The sequence below is a fragment of the Talpa europaea genome, assembly GCF_964194135.1.
Source record: "Talpa europaea genome assembly, chromosome: 10".
In the NCBI taxonomy this organism is placed as follows: Eukaryota; Metazoa; Chordata; class Mammalia; order Eulipotyphla; family Talpidae; genus Talpa; species Talpa europaea.
Window position 1 is genome coordinate 70,686,770 of NC_140077.1, and position 7,184 is coordinate 70,693,953.

Consider the following 7,184-nt stretch of genomic DNA (forward strand, 5'->3'; position numbering starts at 1 on the left):
CAGGGCTGGGCCACTGCCCCCCTGTGGGGCCTGAATCCTGCTCCCAGGAATGGGAGTCAAGTGGGGAAGCCTGATGTTGGGGGCTGCCCCGCTTGTTGGGGTCCCCATGGAAACGGTACAAGGGGTGCTCGGGAGCCACTCACTGTGGCCAGCACGGGTCCCTGATGCCCCAGAGCTGGACTGTGACAACTCCTGCTGGCCTGGGGCCGGGGTGTCTGCCTCTGGAGCTTGGGGCACTGGCACCCGTGTGGAGCAGGCCATGCCCCGCGTCTCCACACAAGCACTGCGTCCACGCCCAAACCTACACGTGGACTTTTCCTGATCTTCCTCCTCTGCTGGTCAGCAGAAACATGGATGAAAAGCATGAAGAAGCAGCGGTCCACTTAGGTGCCTGGAGTGGCGGCGGTGGGTCCCGGGCAGAGGATACGCAGTGGGGCAGCAGGTACCTGATGCTCCTGCCAGGCGCAGGTTGGGATGGCGCCGTGCGGGCTGGATGTAGTGTGGGCAGGAGAGAGGCCAGCGCACCTAGAGGTCACAGCCCCTGCTGACCTTGTGTGGTCAGGCCCACATCACTGTGTCCAGCAGCAGCCCCTGTCTCGGTGCCATGAGAGTTTGGGGAGCAGAAAATTCTTGTTTCTCTGTACATACCATTGGGGGGGCCTCCAGGCCCCTACTCCCCTTGGGGGGGTGTCTTCAGGCCCCTGCTTCCCTCATGGGGGACCTGTGGGCCCCTGCCTCCTTGTGGGGGCCTCTGGGCCTCCGCCATGCCCACCCCTTTACCTCTCCCCGGGCCACTGCCTCCTGCATCCCTCCTGCCCCGGCCTTGGCACTCTGGCCAGCCCTTCGCCTTCACTCATCAGAGATGCAGACCCAGGCTGCCACGCAGTAGCAGTCAGTCTGCTATAATGAAGGTATGAGAAGGGCGCCCATGGCCTCACAGGTGGTGGCGGCATAAACATGGGACGACAATCCCCAAAGGAGGACGTGCTTTGGGCTGCCTCACTCCCCATCACAGCCCATCAGGCATGGGCCCCTGACCTGTAGGCCCAGGGGGTCCTCTCTGCAGCAGTCCCACGTGGGACCACAGGCCAGCCCTCCTGAGCTCTCGCCCACCACGCTTCGTGGCCAGTGGACCAAGTGGGCATATCTTGTCCTCTCAGGGGCCTTCCCTGACGGTGCCCAGGTCAGGCGCCCGGGAAGGCTGCAGCGCCCAACATCCTCAGCTTCGCGCCCCTGCCCCCGCCCCTGCCCTGCCCCCACCATGGAGCCAGGCCAAGGCCACTCGCCCAGATGGGGCATCACCAGCGTCTGTGCAGCTCATCCGAGCTTTCGTTTTCAAGGGTTTCCCATGCGTGACGTCCTGACTGGCAGAGTCTAGAACCTGCAGGCAGAGAGTGGAGGGCGAGCCCCACAGTCTGAACACGCTTCTGCTGGCCCAGCGTCAGCTCTCATCTGCACACCCGCCCTCTTCCCCTGGAGCAGGCACAGGGAATGGATGCTTTGCCGGTCCCCACTGTTTCTAGAGGTGAGATTGCTCACTAACAAGGTGTCTGGCAAGGACCTCCCTGGTGACCCAAGGGGTTAGGATGCAGTGCTGTGAAGCTATTGGCAGCCACTGCAGCACGAGTTCGATCCCCGGCCAGGGAGCTGACTCACAGGGTGCAGCAGAACTCTCTTGTCTCCTGCTGCTTCCCTCAGCAGTAGAGTTCAGTAGATCCACCTGTTCTGCTCCCCACTCTGTCTCTGGTGAATCTTCTTACCCCCCGCACCTCTGGCCTGCACCTAGTTATTGTATGCATAAATAAATATTTAAAAATAAATAAAATTTAAATTCTGTGATGGAGCTGACATTCATGGGGACTCCAAGCATGCCCCTTTGGGGAGCATGGCCAGGCTGCCCATGCCCCAAGGCGGCCCTGGCATCTCTCCAGGTCCACAACCTCAGGGCGTGCCTTGTGCCCCCTGACCCCTGCAGAGCCTTGCTGACTGACACCCGCAGGCTTGCCTGTGCCAAGGCTGACTTCTGCACGGCCCGTGCCTTTGTTGTAGCTTGTGAAGTGGATTCTGCCTGTTCCCTCGTTGGCCCAGGTGAGACGATGGCAGTGGACTCCAGGACAGCAGCAGCAGTGTTGAGTGCAGCGCACCTGGGCTGCCACTGGTTGGGGCTCCACGCCACTCTAGGAACGGTCTTCCTGAGAAACAAAGTTTAAAGAATTAGAAATGACATGATTAAAAATCGGCCACAACATCCATCTGCCAAGGGAGAGGGCCCTCCCAGATGTTAAGAGAGGGCAGCTGCTGGGTACCTGGGGCAAGGCAGGGGAGGCCAGCGGTGCCGTGGGGAACCCGAGGGCCCAGCAGACACGATGCTTTCGTGAGTTTGTGTTTCGGGTGACCCCCTGAGCTCTGGCCAGGGCCCTGGAAGCTGCCTCAACCAACCCTGTGGGGTCACCTCGCGGCTTTGCATGCGGTGGTGTCAGGCATGAGCTTGGAACTATGTGTGACGCTCAGTGGAATTTTCTGTTTCCACTATCTGAATGTAATCACGGGGTAGAGTGAGTCCCTGTTTACTTTCTGACATTGGCCCCAGCCTGGAGGAACAGGGGTGCCTTGTTCCTTCTGAGAAGCTTCCTCCTGAGGGGTGGGTCTGGAATCCAGATGCAGCTGAATATACACAGCAGCACCCAGTATGGCCAAGAGGAAGGGTGTCCGGCTGTGCACAGGGGGAGACCTCGCCGGTCTGTGTCTGCTGTACCAGGCCCAGCAGGAACTCGAGCTGCCTAGCCCTTCCTGCTCCACCTGTCTCTGACTCAGCGGCAAGAGTTCTCCCCATTGTTAGACTCAAAGGGCGTGGCCTCCCTTACCGACACCCCGACACCAGCATCCCCTGTGCACCTCCACTCCAGACGCAGTGCGGACCGTAGCTCATGAGGCAGATGATTTCTTTGGGACGAAGTTGGACCAACGGGTGGTTAAAGTCCCATTCTTAAACTCGAGCGCATCTCCCACATTCCTGCCAATGGTAGGGATGACAAAAGTATGACCTCTGCCTGGCTCCTAATGCTGGCCCTGGGACTTCTTCCCCAGTTACTCTGTGACAACCTACAGACACCTCCGAGGCCCCACCTTCCAGCTTTGTTGGGGGCACTGTGTCTGCTCCACCTGCCCCCTAACCCCCCCCCATCCTGCATAGTGTAAGGGTCCGAGTAATGCAGGGCCACCGCCAAGCTCCCACACAGGGCATTGTCCCAAGGCAGGGGCCCTGATATGGGCGGGCCCTCCATGCGGGAGGCCCGCTCCTAGGCACAGCACCCGTTTCCCCCACAAGCCAGCACTGCTGGCCACCCTGTGAGGCCTGCTGCTCCTCTCAGTGGGGCTGGTGCTCCCACACCCCGACTTTGGGTAGGAGACCAAAGGGCCGGGCAGGCAGAGGTCTGGAGTTGGGTTTGACCGAGAGTGGGGCCAGTGTATGGGCAGCTAGGCTGGTGCTGCCCTGGATGAACAGGCAGACTGAAATACACTGCTGAGGGGAGTAGTGAGTGAGACAGGAGAGATCTGCTGTGCCATGTGGGCAGCTCCCTGGCTGGGGATTGAACTTGTGCTGCAGTGGCTGCAAATAGCCTCACAGGTTGCATCTTAACCCCTTTTACCACCAGGGAGGCCCCTGAAACCTTTTCTAAATGTATTTTTGTCCTGATTCACTTAGAAAAATGAGTGGGTTGAGCTAACAAAGTGGGGGAAATAAAGCATTACATGGGGGGGGGGGTGCAAGTCTGGAATCTCCAGGCAGCACATATCCCCAGAGCAGGGCTGCGTAGCCGCGGTGTGGAGGGTGTATGTGGCCAGGCAGATAAGTGACTTGGGTTGGCTGCAGGGGAGGCCCATGTCTGTTATCTGGGGGACCAGCTTTCCTCCCAGACCCGCAGGACCCAGGGGCCGCCCAGCGAAACAAGCGTTGGTGGGAGACAGGTGGGGGGCCAGGACCCTCGGGCATCCAGCAGGGCCTGCCAGGGAGGCTGGGCCTGCGAGGCTTGCCTGCCCCACGGCACTGCAATGGTGGCACAGGTGGGTCCAGGCACTTGCTGGGCCAGGGTTCTCGAGTCAGCAGTGTCCACCCATGTGGACAGACAGCCCCTCCTTCATGGGAGGTGTGCCCTAATGTGGTGGGTGCCAGCCCCTGAGATTCCAGCCAAGACATAAAGACCAAAGACGGGAGCCAAGCTCGGCCAGGGCAAGAGTCCACCGCCAGGGCTGCGGGGCAGGGTGTCTCTGCAGGGGCTAGCCTGCCCCCCCCATAGCCCTGCTCAACTCTGAGCCAAGGTCACAGCAGGTGGGTGACTCATGGAGCCCCCGAGGCCCCAGGGTGCTCAAGGAATGCACCTTTCTGGGCGTGGCATTTTATTAACGACTCAGTTGATTCCTCTGCCCAGCAGCCCCAAGACGGCAGCTTGGCCCCCTGGGCCGTCAGCTCCTCACAGGTCCCTCTGGTCATGTCCCCCACTCTGCTCTGTCCCCCTAGGAGCCCGACGAGCAGGATGCAAGCCCAGCTTCCAGGCTCTCTGGCTGTCCATCAGCCAGGACAGTGGTGCCTCCTGCTCACTGTCTAGTCCTGGAGCAGCTCCTGCTTGCCTGGGGCCGGGGTATCTGCCTCTGTAGCTCGGGACACTGGTGTCCACATGGAGCAGGCTACACCCTGCATCTCCACAGGAACACTGTGTCCACACCCCAAGTCTACATACTTTTCCTGACTTCTCCTCCGCCGGTCAGCAGAAACACAGGCCTAACAGGTGAAGCAGCAGCAGTCCACGTGGGCCCCGGAGCGGTGGTGGGCCGGGGCCCGGCTGGAGACGTGCAGGGGCTGATCACTTGTTCCTTCGAACCCTGAGGCGTCTCCAGAAAAGCAGCAGGAGAAGCCCTGAAGGGCAGCCTCCAGCAGGCAGCAGCAACCCCCACCCTGTCAGTCAGTATCCCCCTCGGTTCCCACAGCAGTGCGTCCCCATTTGTGCCTCAGTCTGCATGCCCCCACCCTGGTGCACAGGAGTGGGTGCGCTGGGCCTTCTGGTCCGCCAGAGCTGGCTTTTCCTGGCTGTGTGTGGAAGCACATGACCATGCACAGTTCTTCAGAGATTCAGCATTGGGACTGGCTTTTGACGCACACTGGTCAGCTGGCAGGACTCTTTGTCCAGTGGTGCATGTGTGCCCGGTGCAGACAGAGGTCACGAGAGGAAAGGCCATGCTTGGGTGCTCGAGCACCCTCACCTCGGGTGTGAGCCCACGCCCAGCACTGTGGGAGTTCAAGGGGGAGCTCAGCGCACCCAGCACCTGCGGCATAGAGAAAAGTAGCACAGGCAGGGAGGCGATGGCATCTCTCCAACGTCCATTGCAGACTTCCTGACAAGTCCTCCAGCCCTGTGGGCTGTATCTGAGACGCCTGTGCACCTCTCCAAGCTGGGGTGCCCCAATCAGCCAGACCACACCCCAGGACGTCTCCCTCTCAGCTCCAGGCAGAGCCATCTCAGCTGGAGACTCACAGCCTTCCCATCCACACCTTCTTCCTGGTAAGTCTGGAGGGCTGTGCGCTCCTTATCGGAAAGAGGAAACATAATAGAGAAGTCACTGCCATGCACCGGCCCCTAGCTGCTTACACCTCTGCACACCCACCGCTGGCCTGAGGTGCTCCTGCTGGCAAGCATGGTCCCCCGCTGGAGCCCCAGCCCCGGTACCGAGGCTTCACGCCTGTTGTCTGCTCTGCTGTGACTCTCCCCGACACGCATGCCCTGCACGCACTGAGCTGTCACTGACGAGGGAGCAGCGTGACGCGGTTCCTTCTCCAAGTCACACGGATGTGTGAGGCCACTGAGGCATTTCCCAAAACCTGAGCGTAGGCTGGTGTGGACACTAGCCGGGACATTCCTGAGGGTGCGTGTCCCAGTCCCCGCAGCCTCGCCTGCTCAGTGTCTCTCTATCCAGGTGTATCTCAAGCTGCGTATCTCGCTGGAAACCACCGGGTGACCCAATGCCAGTGACACAGGCCTCGCTGGTGGTGCAGCTGTTAAGCACAGCACTGTGAAGCTATCCACAGCCTCTGCAGCACAAGTTTGATCCCCGGCCAAGGAGGTGGCCCCACAGGGTGCAGCAGACCTCTCCTGTCTCCCTGCTGTTCCCCTCAGCAGTGGATTTTAGTGGATCCACCTGGTCTGCTCCCCATTCTGTCTCTGGGGAATCCTCTCACCCCCCCATAGTTCTTTACCCCAGTTCTTGTGTGTGTAAATAAATAAAAATCTTTAAAAAACAAACAAACTACTTTCCTTCTTCTCAAACTATTTCCTTTTATTGGCCCAGGGAAGTGAGCCTGTCTGTCTTGGCAACATCAGGAGTCTTCACTGCGCGTGTCCTGACTTCCCACTACCACTGGGATTGTGAGTGCAGGGCACCCCAGACCTGCGTGAGGGCATGAAACAGGAACAAGGGGCTGTGTCTCTATCCTACCAGATAAGCGTGCCATCTCCCCTCTAGGCGGCACAACTTGGCTTCGCACCTTCTGAGAAAGAATATCACTTGTTATGCAGCCTCCCAGCTGGGTGTGCTCACTGTTGGTTCTCGCAGGTGGAAACACAACTTTGTGGCCTGTGGTAGGTTTTTACAGCCTTAATGCTGAGGCAGGGTACGGGCCGGTTCCCCCTCCCAGCACTTCTCTGGCTGTCGGCTCTGCTCTGGGCCCAGGTGTGCATCATGGGCTGCAGGTGCTGGCCCTGGACGCTCGTGGCAGGAGGGCAGAAAACGCCTGACTCTTGACTCACTTACCCTGCAACTGGGAGGGGACACGTGAGTTGTTGACCAGCAGTGGTGACAGAGCCGTGGTGTCCACCAAGCACCCTCCCATTCACACTTGTGTTGTAAGGACGGACACACTGAGCTGCCCCTCTCCACCCCTGCAAAGCATGTGGTCCTGCAGCCCGAGACTGCTGCTCCTCAACCAGCCACAGATTAAACCATTTTCCCTCTTCTCAAACCTTTCCTTCCATTGGACCAAGGCAACAAGTGCTCAGGCAGGAGGGGCAGCCAGTCCCAAGCCAGGATACAGGCACAGCAGCAGAGGGGGCTCCCCTTTGTACGAACAAAGTTTCTTGAAAAGTTCTGCATCATTCCAGGGGCGATGGTTCAAAATTGTTCAAGGGAAACAC